Source organism: Podarcis muralis, chromosome 7 (genome assembly GCF_964188315.1).
Source record: "Podarcis muralis chromosome 7, rPodMur119.hap1.1, whole genome shotgun sequence".
NCBI classification, from domain to species: domain Eukaryota; kingdom Metazoa; phylum Chordata; class Lepidosauria; order Squamata; family Lacertidae; genus Podarcis; species Podarcis muralis.
The window spans coordinates 51,899,819-51,915,560 of record NC_135661.1 but is presented as its reverse complement, the minus strand read 5'-3'; positions in this window follow the sequence as shown (position 1 = coordinate 51,915,560).

Below are 15,742 nucleotides of genomic sequence, written 5' to 3'. Positions count from 1 at the left end.
CGCGGTGCCAAAGGGCCTATATAAAAGGGGGGGGACGGCTAGCCAATCAGCTTTTCACCGGCTGCCTCGTAGCCAATGAGAGAGAAGTAGGCTTTCCGGCGCTCCTCCTATTCCTTCCCTACCCTCGAGTTCAGTACGGGAAGTTGAGAGCGGAGATGTCGATTGAAAGAAAACACACACCAAAAAACCCCAAGACGTTGAAGAAAACACGGGGCCCCCCCTTTCTTCCCCGCGGCCGGGAAAGACCAATCGCAGATCGAGCAGATCCGCTCCGTCTCAAAGCATAAGAGTTGCATATGCTGCAATTGTACAAGCGAGGACTTGGTGCAACGCGGTTTGTTTTGCAATGTCCACCCACTCGTCTCCTAGTGCAGGGATCAGGAACCGGTGGGTGCCCAGCTTTGCAGCTGCCAGTCCTCTTGATCATGAACAATGCTGGCTAGGCCAGGGGATGTTGGAGGATACCAGCACTGGTGCCCCCATCCCTGCCGTAACAGAAGTGCTCCTGCTCAGGACGCTAAATAACAAGCTTAAAGCGGGCTGGGCCGGCGGGGGCTTCTTTTCTTTCTTTTTCCAGCTGACGTTCAGCATTCTGTGAATACTGAATGTATTGGGCTGTTTGGGAGGCAAGCAAAAGGCATTTCAAGGACACATTTCAGCCTGGCAAAGACACTAAAGGAGAGTGTGAAGCAGGGCTGGTGAAGGTGCAGCGTGGGAAGAGTCCCATGGGCAGATACAGAGGCTCGGAGTAATGTATTTGACACACATACCCAGACCTGTGGTCCCCCCTCCCTTCCATACATAGGTGCAAGGACTTTTCTGTTATTGTCAGAGTAGCGAAATTGCATTTTTAAAGGAGCTGCATTCTACCTTAAGGTAAAGTCAGCTCTGGGTGTGACTCAAAAAAAGTATTTAGGATGTGCCTAAATACCACTGACATCAGTTTATCATATTTCTCTGTGTGCCTGATCACAGTGTAGGAGTATAAACCCATCCGTAACCAGTTCTGTACTGTTTCCTGGGAGCCAGATGGGTTTTTCCCCACCCACATCTCTCTGGGTTCTATTCCTGCCCCCAAACGCCACCTTTTCCTCCCCAATGGAAAATGAAATAATATTGATTCATTCATTCATTTTATGCAGCATGTGACTTGCTTTATAATCTGCTTGCTGAGCTGCTTTGTGTTTAACTAGCAACAGATAAAGTGGAATCCGTTGCACTTTTTTTTTTTTTTTTTTTTTTGCTTTTTTTGTCCGCTCTGTCATGTGCCTGTGCCTTGAATGGGTCACTGATAGCTGCTAATCAGCCAAGAAGGCCCTTGCCAAGAAAAGCCTTTTAAATGACAAGACTCTATCTTGAGTTGAGCAAGAGCTATGCCGTTGTTAGTGGAGTCAGAGGTGAAACTGCAGCATAGGACCAGAGTACTGTAAGCACACCCTAATTTGTATTTGGCAGACTGGCAGGCAGGCAGACACTAGTCTTTGAATATTCAATTTATTAAATTATATGTGCTTTAAATGAAAAATGAAATTGAATCTGTGGAATCGTGAAAGAGGTGGGATGGTTCTCTGAGCATGCAAGTTTGCAAAAATCCTGTTGTCACGGGAAGAATCCTATGAATATATTAAAGAAGGGAATGCCATGAGAGACTACCTCAGCCCCAAAGATCTTGCTTGTTACCAGTGTGGCCTCTGCCAAAGACAGAACAGGAAGCAGACCTTAGAAGAGGTGGTATGGTGTAGAGGTTAAGAGTGTCAGACTAGGACCTGGGAGAGCAGGGTTCAAAGCTCCCCTCAACCTTGAAGCTCACTGGATCACCTTGGATGAGTCACTGTTCTCAGCCTAACTTAACCTCACAGTGTTGTTGCAAGGATAAAATAAGGGGAGGGAGAGCCACATGCGCTACCTTGAGCTGCTTGGAGGACAGGTGGGATAGATATGCTATAATAAATAAAATAAATAAAAGATGTAGCTTAGGGGCCCCATGCTGACCTCTTTGTGAAAGGGGGAAAGGGCAAACCCCACTGAAATGTAGGGTGGGCCAAAGAGATATGAGAAAGCCTCTTCTAAGGTGGTGCTAGATGTACCGTATGTAATTTTTAAAAGCTACCGTAATCTTTTTAATTAAAAAAAATCAAGGGAATTTTCTAGACAATTAAAAAAAAGGTTTGCTCAGTTAATCTAATGGAGGAAATGGAGTTCATCTAATAGGGAAAATGGAGGAAAAAACTCCCTAAGCTAGGGATGGAAAATCTGGGGCAGAGGGCAATGGAACAGAGCATCCTAGAAAAGGTGAAAGACTGGTCAGGATCATTCCACAATGTGTCAACATGCTGCAAGGACTTACTCATATTGTCTTATATGGGAACTCCTGACTTCAGTCTGACCTAGAGGAGAAACAACTCCCTTTAATATTTGTCAGAACAGGTTACCATATGGCAGACTTTGCCAACCTGGTACCCTCAAGTTGTTTTAGACTAAAACTCTCATCCTGTTAGCTGGGACTGATTGGCTGACATATGGTTTCTGGGAAGACTCTTCCCCTGACTAGATGTGGTGAAACTACCGATTGGAAAAAAATGAGATGGTTGGAAACCACTGATCTTAGAAGCAGCTAATGAGGAAAGATGTTTGTCTTTTCAGCTGTGGTTGAATTTCGAGACTGCTCAGCATGAGACCTTGAGGGTTTTCCCTCAATCAAGTATTTATTAGCTCATCAACTCCACGTTTCAGACAAGTGCATGTATGCAATCTTCATTATGTTGCCTAAGAGCTGACTCAAGCTGTTCTCCAAACCAGGATATAAGCTGGTGCTGGAAACACGGAAAACTGATTTGCATTTCCTTGCACCATAACCCTTTGGCTCAACTTGCACTAAGCATTATTGCTTTCATCTGAAGTCTCTGTCTTTAGGCTTCTCCGTGTTCGGGTGCTGGAGTTGTAGTCCAAAAGCTAGTGAATTTTCATGGGGACTGTTTTTAATTGCAAATTGATCTGGAAGGGTGGAGAACTGAATTTAAGATTGGAAAATGAGGCTACAATTGAGGGATCCACCCATTCCTAGCCCTTGGTCAGCCCTTAACCAGGTGGATCCATCACCCTCCCCTTGCCTTGGTGGCAGCAGGTGGGAACAGCAAGAGCAAAAACAACCCGGTCAAGCTGACAAGCTGATTTTGCTGACACCTGCCATTTCAATTCACCTGCAAAGCCCTTGGCGCCTTAAAAAAGCATTGTTCTGGAGTGATGCCATGTCAGATTCCCTGAGACATTGTGTGGGGAATCAAAAAAGGAGGAGCTAGTCACATTCACCCAGCCTCCAGCACTGAGAGGTGGCACCTTGGGTTGTGGCAGAGTAGTGTCGAGCCCTCCTGAGGCCTGGGCCAACAGCAGCTGCCCAACAGTACCAGCTTCTGATGCCAGGCCTGCCCAGTCCTATTACACATTTCTGGAAGCTCTTGTTTGTCATCATCATCATTATTATTATTATTATCATCCTCATCATTATTTGTGGCAGCCACCATTTCCCCACACAGACACAAACACAACACCCTGTAATGATGATAGTTCTGAGGCATTGTGGTAAGGAATACAAAATGGTGGGAAGGTTGTCAGTACAGCTGGTGGCCTCTCCCTAACCTGGAGAAATGCAGTAAAACGGTCCCATTTCCCTGCCGCCGCCCCCCCCCCCCCCCCCCAGTTTCTCTGCCACAAATGAGAAGTTTGAGAGGCCATTTGCACACAGCTCTATGCTGAATCCTGGGAAAGGTCAGTGAGAACTAGGCCGAAATCAAGTGGCCCTTAGTAAACTGCTATCCAAACAAACAACAAGGACCAAATCTGTTCCTCCTAGCTTTGGATTTAGTTAGTCATAAGCCATGTGGTAACAGTGGAATGAAATCCAGTCCTGACAAAACCAGCAAACCAACAGGAGAAATTCAGTGCCATGTTGGTCAACAAACAAGAGGGACGAAGTGTACATAGCATATGCAGGGCAATAGGTCTATTGAGTAAGAATTTTTGTGCAAGGTGGTGACTATTAAACCTAGAGCTACCATTAGTGGATTCATTGGGGACAGCCGAAGGAGCCCCGTCCATCTTTTGCTCTGAGCCACGTGGCCTCAAATTTGCAAAGAGCACCAGAATTTGCTTTCAAGTTTTTCACAAGGTAACATTTGCAACCTACTTCAAACTACTCATCTACCCAACTCTCAAAAAAATAAAACATTCATTTCCCCTTGAAGGGAACTTTTTAACCATCAAGACTGTTCTCATTTGAGCCTTTATATCCCACTCCATCACTGAGATCTGAAGGAGCGCTGTCTGTTGTTTCCCATGTTCTAAAAGCTCAAATGGTTTCGATTAGAAGTCAGACATTTAGTGCCACCGGTCCCATGCTGTGAAATACCCTTCCAGCAGTGATTTGGCAGGCATCCCCACTCCACATGTTGAGATTCCTGCACTGCTGGGAGTTGGACTAGATGACTCTCAGGGTCCTTTCCAACTGTACAATTCTGTGATTCTATGATTCTAACTCTTGGAACCGTTTTCATGTGAGGGAGATGCTGAAGACAGGGGTGGGGCCTGCTGGTGGTGGTTATTTTGATTGGCTAAGCAGAGGAGATGGGCAGAAGCATCTAAGAAGCCTCTCAGTCAGTGGAAATGTATTAATAGTAGCTGTGGGTGACAGAAGAAAACGACTATGACTTTGGAGATTTCGTGTGTGTGTGTGTGTGTGTGTGTGTGTGTGTGTGTGTGTAGAATAGAGGGGTGTGCAAGTGTGTGCAGAAAAAGTATGACAACCCTGCTGTACAAAGAAACCTTTTCACTCATTGCTGCTCCTGCTTTTGCATCTGACACTACCCACCACTTGCATGTGGCCCCCAGAAGGCTTCCCTGACAGGAATGTGGCCCACAGGCTAAAAAAAAAAACTTCCCAAAAACCCACACTAATATTTTCAGATAAAGGTGCTGTTCAAAGAACAGGAGGATGAGCCTGTCAGAAAAAGTTGGCAGCACTGGCAAGCACTTTTGAAGCATGCCGAAGTTGGCTTTACATTCACCGCCAACTCGTTTGGGTACCCTTCTTGCTCTTCTCATGTGCTAACTTGCCTTGCAAACCTGTTTCTAGTTACTTCCCACCCCCAGGAATAGTGTGGGCAAAGCTAGAATTTGGAGGGTGTGGCTGAAGCATCCCACCTCACACCCTTGGGCACAATAAAGCGTATTCCAGATCAAGAGAGAACGCTATTCCCTGGGCAGGAGATCAGATGAGACCATTAAGAAATGCTGGGAAGGGAGCACAGCTAACAAAGCAGTTGAGCAATCACTGTGAGAAAGTAGCAGAACATTGCAAAATATTGTTGCATGCCTCCCCAATCTCCGAGCAGTGTGAGATTCCAGGAGTCCTGACAATAGTCCAGGGTTTGGTTACCTTGGAATGAATGTACAGTAAATGGAAACTGTGGTGTCTTTATGGCTTCATTTGCACATATGTTCAACCTGAGCATAGGATGGAGGGGCCCTTAATATCCCCAGGTCTTGCTTCACCATTAGGCTTTCAAGGAAGTGCCAAGAAACAGCTTTGTGTCCAGCACTGAGCAGACATGCCTCTGTGTTTCCCAACTTCCAGCATCTGCCAAAGACTCACACACATAGCCTTTGGCTTGTTGGTCTTCATCCTAGGGTGATGTGACATCCAAACAGGTGAGCAGGGTGGAGAAAATCTGTGTCCCTTTCCTAGAGAGGACTATGGTGGCATAGCTCTCAGAGATGCTGATGAAAGGTTTTAACTGGCCACCTAAGCACATTACCTTAACAAAGGAACTAGAATGACAGGTTCACCAGGTTTCCTCTCAGATGGTCTAAGTCACATACACAGGATCACAGGTTTGAAGGGGACTCACAAGTATCATCCAGAATGATGTGTTTCTGCTCCATTTCAGTATGGGATAAGGACTAAGGAGTTCTGCCCAAAATTTCATGGAAATGATGGGTTGGGAGGAAAGTCTTGAAAGAACACCACAAGTCTGGTGTCAGTACAGTGGTACCTCAGGTTAAGAACTTAATTCCTTCCAGAGGTCTGTTCTTAACCTGAAACTGTTCTTAACCTGAGGTACCACTTTAGCTAATGGGGCCTCCCACTGCCGCCGTACTGCCATCTTGCAATTTCTGTTCTTATCCTGAAGCAAAGTTCTTAACCCAAGGTACTATTTTTGGGTTAGTGGCATCTGTAACCTGAAGCGTCTGTAACCTGAGGTACCACTGTACTTGGCATACTGAGGCAGCTGTAGAGGACCCCCAAAACATGGAGCTGGGTCTGGAAGAGAGGGGTGGCAGCATTACACTGGTGCTCTAGGAGGGTTCTGTAACCCTAGCTTTGGATTCCAGCTTGCTTTCTTTTTTCGCAAGCATAATCTGAAGTAGGTACGTGGATAAACAGACCCTGCCCATAAGTTTATGATCTAAGAAGAGACACGGAAAAGAAGGGGGTGTAATGTAAAAAGGGAGGAGGCATGGCCATGCTGGCTGGGGTGGGTGGGAACTGTAGTCCAAAACATTCCTCCAAGGAGTTTGAGGTGCCATACATGGTTCTCTTCCTCCCCATTTTATCCTCACAGCAACCCTGTGAGGTAGGTTAGGCTAAGAGACTCCGACTGGCCCAAGGTCACCCAGAGAGTTTCATGGCTGAGCAGGGATTTGAACCCTGGTCTCCCTCAATCTTAATCCAATACTCTTACCACTACTCCATACTGCCACCACTGCCCATTCATTTGGCCTCTCCCTCTGGGCCCAATCCATATCACTGCCCAGAAGGAGAGAACAACACTAGTGGAGCTTCTTTTTGCGGGCGCATTGGAGATCGTGTCCCAGGACATTTCTGGTCCCGCTTAAAACATGGCAGTTTGCCAGCTGATGCAATCAAGCCTCACTCAAAGATAATGGAATTAACAGGAGCCACCATCAGCTAATGTAAACGGTGTGTGTGATGCTCCATATACATCTTTCCGATTGATTTCTTTTTAAGCTCTACTCCCCCTGGAGATCTACATCACAAGGGCTTGCTGGAAATGATTCCATTATTGCAGCAGGAGTCTTTGCTGCCCACCCCAAGGTCCCAAGCTCAATTAGCAACATCTTCCCAGCAAGTAAAGAAGAAAGGGAGAAACACCAGGCCTGCAAAAACTTCTGAATTACCAGACTGGATGCAGCCTGTCACTTGTCCTTAAGGCAGCCACTTATACAAACACCACCAATAAAAATAAAAAAATGAGGTCAAATGTGTCACATTAAGTTTGCATATAGCGATGCATGCAAATTTAAAAGGAATTACTACAGTTTAAACAGACATCTTAACATTAACACTGGGCCACAGCCCTCCCCTGAAATACCTCAAGTGATTTTTTTTTTAAAAAAAATCCTTTCCAAAATCTCAAAGCCACACACGCTTTCCTGTTCCACACACATTTTATATTTACAGTGGTACCTCAGGTTACATACGCTTCAGGTTACAGACTCCGCTAACCCAGAAATAGTGCTTCAAGTTAAGAACTTTGCTTCAGAAATTGTGCTCCGGCAGCGCGGCAGCAGCAGGAGGCCCCATTAGCTAAAGTGGTGCTTCAGGTTAAGAACAGTTTCAGGTTAAGTATGGACCTCCGGAACGAATTAAGTACTTAACCTGAGGTACCACTGTAATTGAATTTAGCAGTGGCACTTCTATCAACTTCCTGTTCTTCCACTCTCTGCACCACTCGGCCAATCCTAATCCTAACCCAAAAGCTTCGTTTTGGCAAAGATGTCCCTGCCTCATTCAACGTATGACTCAGATCAAGACCATCAACTCTTTTTAAAAATAATTATTTCAAAGCTACTCAAAGGGGCTGATCTCCAACACAGCCTCTCACACCACACCTTTCTCTCCTACTACTCCTAATTCCCCCACTTGACACCTCTGGCTGGCAACTTTTATGCCAGTAGCAAGTGATGTAACCCAGGAGGGTGGGCCACTGTTATTCTTGACAACCCACCTGCCTTGGCCCTGGGCATTACTCCTCCTCCTCCATCTTGATACTGTGTCAGAACTTTGAGGCACCTGCTGTTCTGTCTACCAATTTGCTGCAACAGCTCTCTTCATTTTCACATCTCTGTTTCTCTAATAAAGGTGTTCTTCATTAAGCAACATTTCCAGAGGGAGGCCACTCCAACCTCTTTTATATGCAGTAGAAAACTCATCCCTCCCAAGTTTAAGAGGACTGTAATTCCATGAGACACCATCTGCTTTGCCTGCAAAATGCCCAAAATTCAATCCTCAGCATCTCCAGGTAGGAGACTTCATAAAATACACCCAGATAGGTAGGTGCTGGAAACTTCACAAGTCTCAACAACTTTGGAAGGGCAGGGGAAACAGCCTCAGGTACTGTTTCGTTGCAAAAACTGACATTTTGTTGAATTACATAGTTCTTCTGAATGATGTTCTGAGGTAAATATTTTTAATGTGTATATATATCTGTAGCCTTATGCCATTTTCAACCTAGTCAGGACCAGAATGTTGCTAAATCCAAAGAGAAGGTCACTTTGGAAGAGGTGAGAATTAATGACGCCATTCTTATTAGGCTGTCCACACACAATACCTTTAGAGCACATTCAAAACACAGTCCTTCCCTCAAAGGGTTCTGGGCACTGTAGTTTTCCTGCAACAGAGTTACAATTCCCAGCAACCGTTAACAAACTACGTTGCCCAGAAGTCCTTGGGGAAAAGAGTGTTCTTCGAATGTATAATGTGCACACAGCTTAGTCTGTAGAAAGGAGCCACCATACAAATGAAAAACAGAGAGAAAGGTTGGGACAACCAGGACCTTAAGCATAAAGAGAATTTTGTTGATATAACCATTGTTGAAGGACGCGGGTGGCGCTGTGGGTAAAATCCTCAGCGCCTAGGGCTTGCCGATCGAAAGGTCGGCGGTTCGAATCCCCGTGGCGGGGTGCGCTCCCGTTGCTCGGTCCCAGCGCCTGCCAACCTAGCAGTTCGAAAGCACCCCCAGGTGCAAGTAGATAAATAGGGACTGCTTACTGGCGGGAAGGTAAACGGCGTTTCCGTGTGCTGCGCTGGCTCGCCAGATGCAGCTTTGTCACGCTGGCCACGTGACCTGGAAGTGTCTTCGGACAGCGCTGGCCCCCGGCCTCTTGAGTGAGATGGGTGCACAACCCCAGAGTCTGTCAAGACTGGCCCGTACGGGCAGGGGTACCTTTACCTTTACCTTTAACCATAGTTGAGAGGGCTGTGACTGGGTGACCTGTGTGTTCTGTCCAGGTGATAACTGTGGATGGGCCAGTTCAAGGCCCCTGGAGGGACTCAGCTATACAGCTGCAAATAAAACATTTTAAATGCATTGTAAAGTGCAATATACAGAGGCGACGCTAAGTGGCAACACTGAGCTATGCAAAATTCAATGTATTTTTCAAAATGTTTTTTTTATAAGTATTTTCACAGAACTTTTTATATGTGCGTAGATTCCACCCAGGTCCCCTTTCACAGGGTTCTTTCACTTTAAACAGGACTTCAAGTAGCAGACTTTACAGACTGTCCTCTGAATCGTGGGGAACATGGCCACCCTAGCCTCAGGGACCTTTCCCAAACAGTGCTGTCTGTGACATATTGGGAAAGTGAGATAGCCAGCAAGCCTGGGCCAGCAGTAAGCAAGCAGTGCAGACAAGGCACTAGCTGAAAAGGTTGGGAATAGACAGGAGACTAAGGAGAACTCTCTGGCAAGGGACTGCTGCCACTGACACCCACACTCACACCAGCCATCTGTGGTGGCTGCCTCCTCCCAGTTGGCAGGGCCTGTCCCAAGGGTGTACCCTCACTGTGCAGGCATCAGCTATTTTTGTGCCAAGCTATTGTTTATGCAGAGAGTACATCTGGATCTGGCAGAACTTGTCTGAGGAAATCTTGACCAGATGGAGCAGACCTGGCAATGTATTTCACTGTCCTCAAACATGCCATATATTTTAAAAAGATGCACAGGACTCTCTGACTCACACATGTACGGTCCAGAAGAAAATCCTTTTGTATTTGCAAACCAGAGGAAATTCCACCCTATCCCTCCGTTGGCAGGATCAACTGCAGTAGAGGAAAGAGTTGACTTCTTCCTTCACACCCAGGGCTGACCCATCCATGAGGTAGACTGAGGCAGCTGCCTCAGGTAGCAAAATCCAAGAGGCATCTCCATGGGCCCCTCCCACTGGTGCCAAAGAAGTGGCTGTGGCAGCGAGATCTCACCAGAACCTGGAAACTGCAGCTGCGCAACCCCAATAAGCACGGCAGCACATGCGCAGGAGGGCAGCACCTTCTCCTTTCACCTCAGGGGGCAAAACAGGATGGGCCACCCTTGTCTACACCAACCGGGATCCTGATTCTTACCATTCGCTCCCACCATCACCTGATGCTATTATGAAATACCATGTGCAGTGCAAAACCATCATTTGGTTCTCTAGAACTCATCCTGTGGAACTTGCTTCTAACCCAAGATGAAGCACTTTGGTGACCTGTGGAAGTCAGTTGGTAGTTCACCACACCCCAATCAGTGTGATATATCAGCAGAGTGCTCTCAGTGGAACAGCTTCTTCCAGAGTCCCCTGTTAAGGGGAAAAGGTCCTCTTCCACACAGTTCAAAGTAATAAACGTGTTTATTGTCTCCAGACACAAGGCAGTGCTAAACACTGCTGTCTACTATATGCGGTTCCTCTGCTCTTTGAAGTAAAGATACATATGTACAGATCCACCAACACGACCAGCATGCTAGCTAACTCTGCTGTGTAAAGCCCACAGCCTCTTCCCCTGATTGTCACAGATTCCGAGTCAGACCCTGACAGCATCAGGACAGGACAGGACAAGTTTAAATTTTTAAAAAAAATACTGGAGGAAACATGATAATGACTCCTCCTCACGTTTGTGCTGTGGGTTTTGTTGCTTATGCAACTGAAACAGCATCATCACCCACACACAGGAGGGATGTTTCGCTAAGCTTGGGGAAACATAAAGATTAGCACTGGCATGCTTAAAGCCTAAAGAAGACCGAGCACTTTTTGGAATTGAGACTTACTCCAACCGGTTCCTTCAGATGGAAAATGAATGACACCTTACTAAGAGATCAGGAGGTTGTGAAGAAGGCCCAAAAAACTTTAAGAGATTATTTTGAAATAAACTTGAATACAACGGTAGAAAAAAGAACGCTCTGGGACGCAAGTAAAGCAGTTATGAGAGGGTTTCTGATACAACAAAATACGATTAAGAAAAGACTCTGGAATGGAAAAAAGGAGAAGATTTTGGAGAAAATAAGAGAAGGAGAGAAAAAATTGAGAACTAATCCAAAATCGAAGGAGGTGCTGAGAGAAATCAAATTCCATCAAGCACAATATTCGAAATTGATAAATCAAGAGGTTGAATGGAAAATTAAACAAATGAAGCAAAGATCATTTGAATCAGCAAATAAATGTGGAAAACTGCTAGCATGGCAGTTGAAAAAGAGACAAAAATTGAATACAGTTACAAATCTAGAGATTGATGGGAGAATTGTTCAGAAACCAGAAGAAATCAGAAGGTGTTTCCAGAGATACTTCAAAGAACTTTATGCACAGGGGCCACAGAAAGATTTCGAGATAGACCAATTTTTAAAATCTAACGGATTACCAAAAGTAACTCAGGAAAAGAGAACAATCCTGAATTGTAAAATAACACAACAGGAAATTGAAGGCGCCATTCAGAATATGCAACTAGGCAAATCTCCAGGCCCAGATGGACTTACCTCCAAATATTATAAGACTTTGAAGGACTATTTGATACAACCTCTGTTAGAGGTATGCAACCAGATTATGGAGGGGAAGAAGGCACCGGAGTCGTGGAAAGAAGCCTTCATCACATTGATTCCTAAGGTGGAAACTGAAAAGACTCAACTTAAGAACTACCGTCCCATCTCACTCCTAAATGTGGATTACAAAATCTTTGCAGACATTCTGGCAAGTAGACTTAAAAAAGTTTTGAATGAAGTAATTCACAAGGACTAGGCTGGCTTTCTCCCAGGTAGACATTTGTTTGATAACACCAGGAACATTATTGATATTTTGGAACTTTTACAAACAAATATCAATAGGAGAGCGGTGTTAATTTTTATCGATGCAGAGAAAGCCTTTGACAATATTTCTTGGATGTTTATGAAGAAAAATTTGGAAGGGATGGGAGTGGGACGGGGGTTCGAAAATGGAATACAAGCAATTTACACAGAGCAAAAAGCTAAATTGATAGTGAACAATGTGGTGACAGAGGAGTTTAAAATTGAAAAAGGGACACGACAGGGGTGCCCTCTATCTCCTCTTTTATTTATCTCAGTCCTGGAGGTTCTGTTGAACATGATCAGGGAGGACCGGTTGGTACAAGGAATAGAGGTCGGAGTGAAACAATATAAATTGAAAGCTTTTGCAGACGATTTAGTCTTAACACTACAGGAGCCAGTATCTAGTACAAAAAGAGTTTTAGAACTGATTCATGAATTTGGTCGGGTGGCGGGATTTAAGCTGAACAAGCAAAAGACCAAGGTTTTGGCCAAAAATTTGACACCTACAGAAACAGAGGGGTTCCAGAAAGAAACAGAATTAAATGTCGTTAAAAAAGTGAAATACCTAGGGGTTTATGTGACTGCGAAAAATTTGAATTTATTTAAAGACAATTATGAAAAATGCTGGTTGGAAATTAAGAAGGATTTGGAAATTTGGTCAAGATTGAAACTTTCCTTGTTGGGCAGAATTGCAGCTATAAAGATGAATGTATTGCCGAAAATGCTATTTTTGTTTCAGGCCCTACAGATCGTGGACAGAGTGGAATGTTTTGGAAAGTGGCAGAAGGATATATCTAAGTTTGTCTGGCAGGGCAAAAGCCCCGAATAAAGTTTAAAATATTAACTGATTCGAAAGAAAGAGGGGGTTTGCCCTGCCGGACCTGAGGTTGTATTATGAATCCGCAGCCTTCTGCTGGCTGAAGGATTGGTTTCTGTTGGAGAACACTGATGTCCTGGATCTGGAAGGGTTTGATAATGCTTTTGGCTGGCATGCATATTTGTGGTACGACAAGGTTAAAGCTCATAAATTATTTAAAAACCATATTGTCAGAAGAGCAATTTTTGCTGTCTGGTTGAAATATAAAGACTTACTGGAGGGTAAGACCCCGAGGTGGCTATCACCGGTGGAGGCCAAGGCCAGGAAAAGACCCAACATGGAGGCCTACTGGCCAAAATACTGGGAAATAATTGAAAAAATTGGAGACAATTGGAGGCTGCAGAGCCAAGACAAATTAAAAAATAAGGTGCGGGATTGGTTACATTATGCTCAAATCCAAGAGGTTTTTAAAATGGATTAAAAAGTTGGTTTCCAGGTGGAAAAATCGAAATTAGAGACGGAATTGTTAGAACCAAAAACTAAGACACTTTCGAAAATGTATAACTTGCTGCTTAAATGGAATACACAGGACGAGACAGTCAAATCTGCCATGATAAAATGGGCACAGGATATTGGACACAACATTATGTTTGAAGACTGGGAAAGGTTATGGAACACCGGAATGAAGTTCACGGCATGTAATGCCTTGAAGGAAAACATTATGAAAATGATATACCGGTGGTACATGACCCCAGTCAAGCTTGCTAAGATATATCACCTGTCTGATAATAAATGTTGGAAATGTAAGGAGGCAGAAGGGACATTCTTCCATCTCTGGTGGACCTGCCCAAAAGTGAAGGCCTACTGGGAAATGATTTACAACGAGTTAAAAAAGGTATTTAGGTATACCTTTCCCAAGAAACCAGAGGCCTTCCTATTGGGCATGGTGGACCAGAAGGTGTCAAAGAAGGATAGAACCTTGTTTATGTATGCTACCACAGCAGCAAGAATCCTTATTGCAAAGCACTGGAAGACTCAAGATTTACCCACGCTGGAGGAGTGGCAGACGCAGTTGATGGACTACATGGAACTGGCTGAAATGACTGGCAGAATCCGAGATTTGGGGGAGGAAACAATGGAAGAGGACTGGAAAAAATTTAAGGACTATTTGCAAAAACATTATAAGTTGTATGAATGTTAAGAAATACGCACGATTAGGAAACTTTTGCTTTTAGCAACTCGATTAGGTAAACTGAAAATTAAGACAGGAAAAAAGAGGTGGTAAATATGAAACAACTTTATTATGTTAACTTTAAATGTACAAAGTTGGGATACAATATTGTGAAATTAGAAACATAATAACTGAAAGATACAGTAAGTTAAGAAACAAGGTAACAAATTGCTGAAACTTTTATTGCAAAGAACGCAGAGTCGTGAGGATGTGGGGAAGTCCATTTGGAATATTGGAAAAACTATTGAAAGTTGGATTGTAATAATCTTTATATCATTTTTCTTTGTTTTTGTTTCTTGTGTCTATGACCCTAAGAAAAGAAACTCAATAAAAAATATTTTTTTTAAAAAAAAGAAGACCGAGCACTTTTAAGTGCTAAGGGCATCCAAGGCAGGGGCGAAACTAGGCTTTATTTCACCCGGGTCAAAGACCCACTTTGGCACACAAACCTGTGCACACATTTGCATGCACACACATATAGTCTGGGAGCCTCAATGATGTCCCTCGGAAGGCTTCACCCAGGGCAAAAAAAACCAGCTAGCCCCCCTCCCCCTCTGTAGCTGCAGCTCTGTCCAAAGGTCTTAATCCAACCCTGACTCTAGTCCACATAGCAACTTCTGTTCCTAGTCTTAAATCCCCCAGTGAGGCTCAGGAGCAATAACAATCCAAAATCTTATACAGTGGTACCTCGGGTTACATATGCTTCAGGTTACATACGCTTCAGGTTACAGACTCCGCTAACCCAGAAGCACCACTTTAGCTAATGGGGCCTCCCGCTGCCGCCACACCGCCGGAGCATGATTTCTGTTCTCATCCTGAAGCAAAGTTCTTAACCCGAGGTATTATTTCTGGGTTAGCGGAGTCTGTAACCTGAAGCGTATGTAACCCAAGGTACCACTGTACGTCCATCTGTACTTAGTTTGGATGTACAGTGATACCTCAGGTTACATATGCTTCAGGTTACAGACTCCGCTAACCCAGAAATAGTGCTTCAGGTTAAGAACTTTGCTTCAGGATAAGAGCAGAAATCGTGCTCCGGCGGCGCGGTGGCAGCAGGAGGCCCCATTAGCTAAAGTGGTGCTTCAGGTTAAGAACAGTTTCAGGTTAAGAACGGACCTCCAGAACGAATTAAGTACTTAACCCGAGGTACCACTGTATAAAGAAAATCAGCTAGAAAGGATTTTTAGAAAAGGAACTTTTGGAGAAAGGGCACGTCTTATCAATTCTGTTTTTACAGTAGCAACCTCTGTGAATCCACGTTTTCATACAAACTGCTTCTGTCGCAATACTGTACTAGATAAATTTTCCTCAGTTTTCTATGGCTCAGTAGTTTCACCATTTTCCTAATTTTATCATGGCCATTTATCTGACTGTAATAAATGAGTATTACAACAGAAAGAAAGAAAGAAAGAAAGAAAGAAAGAAAGAAAGAAAGAAAGAAAGAAAGAAAGAAAGAAAATGACTGCCACTTCGATGATGCATAGTTAATTATCAGTTAAGTGTAGCTGTTAGGTTCAGAGTGAGCCACTAGGTGGAAGCACACATCCATTCAACACATAACGAAACCTGCTGTTTCGAAATATTTGT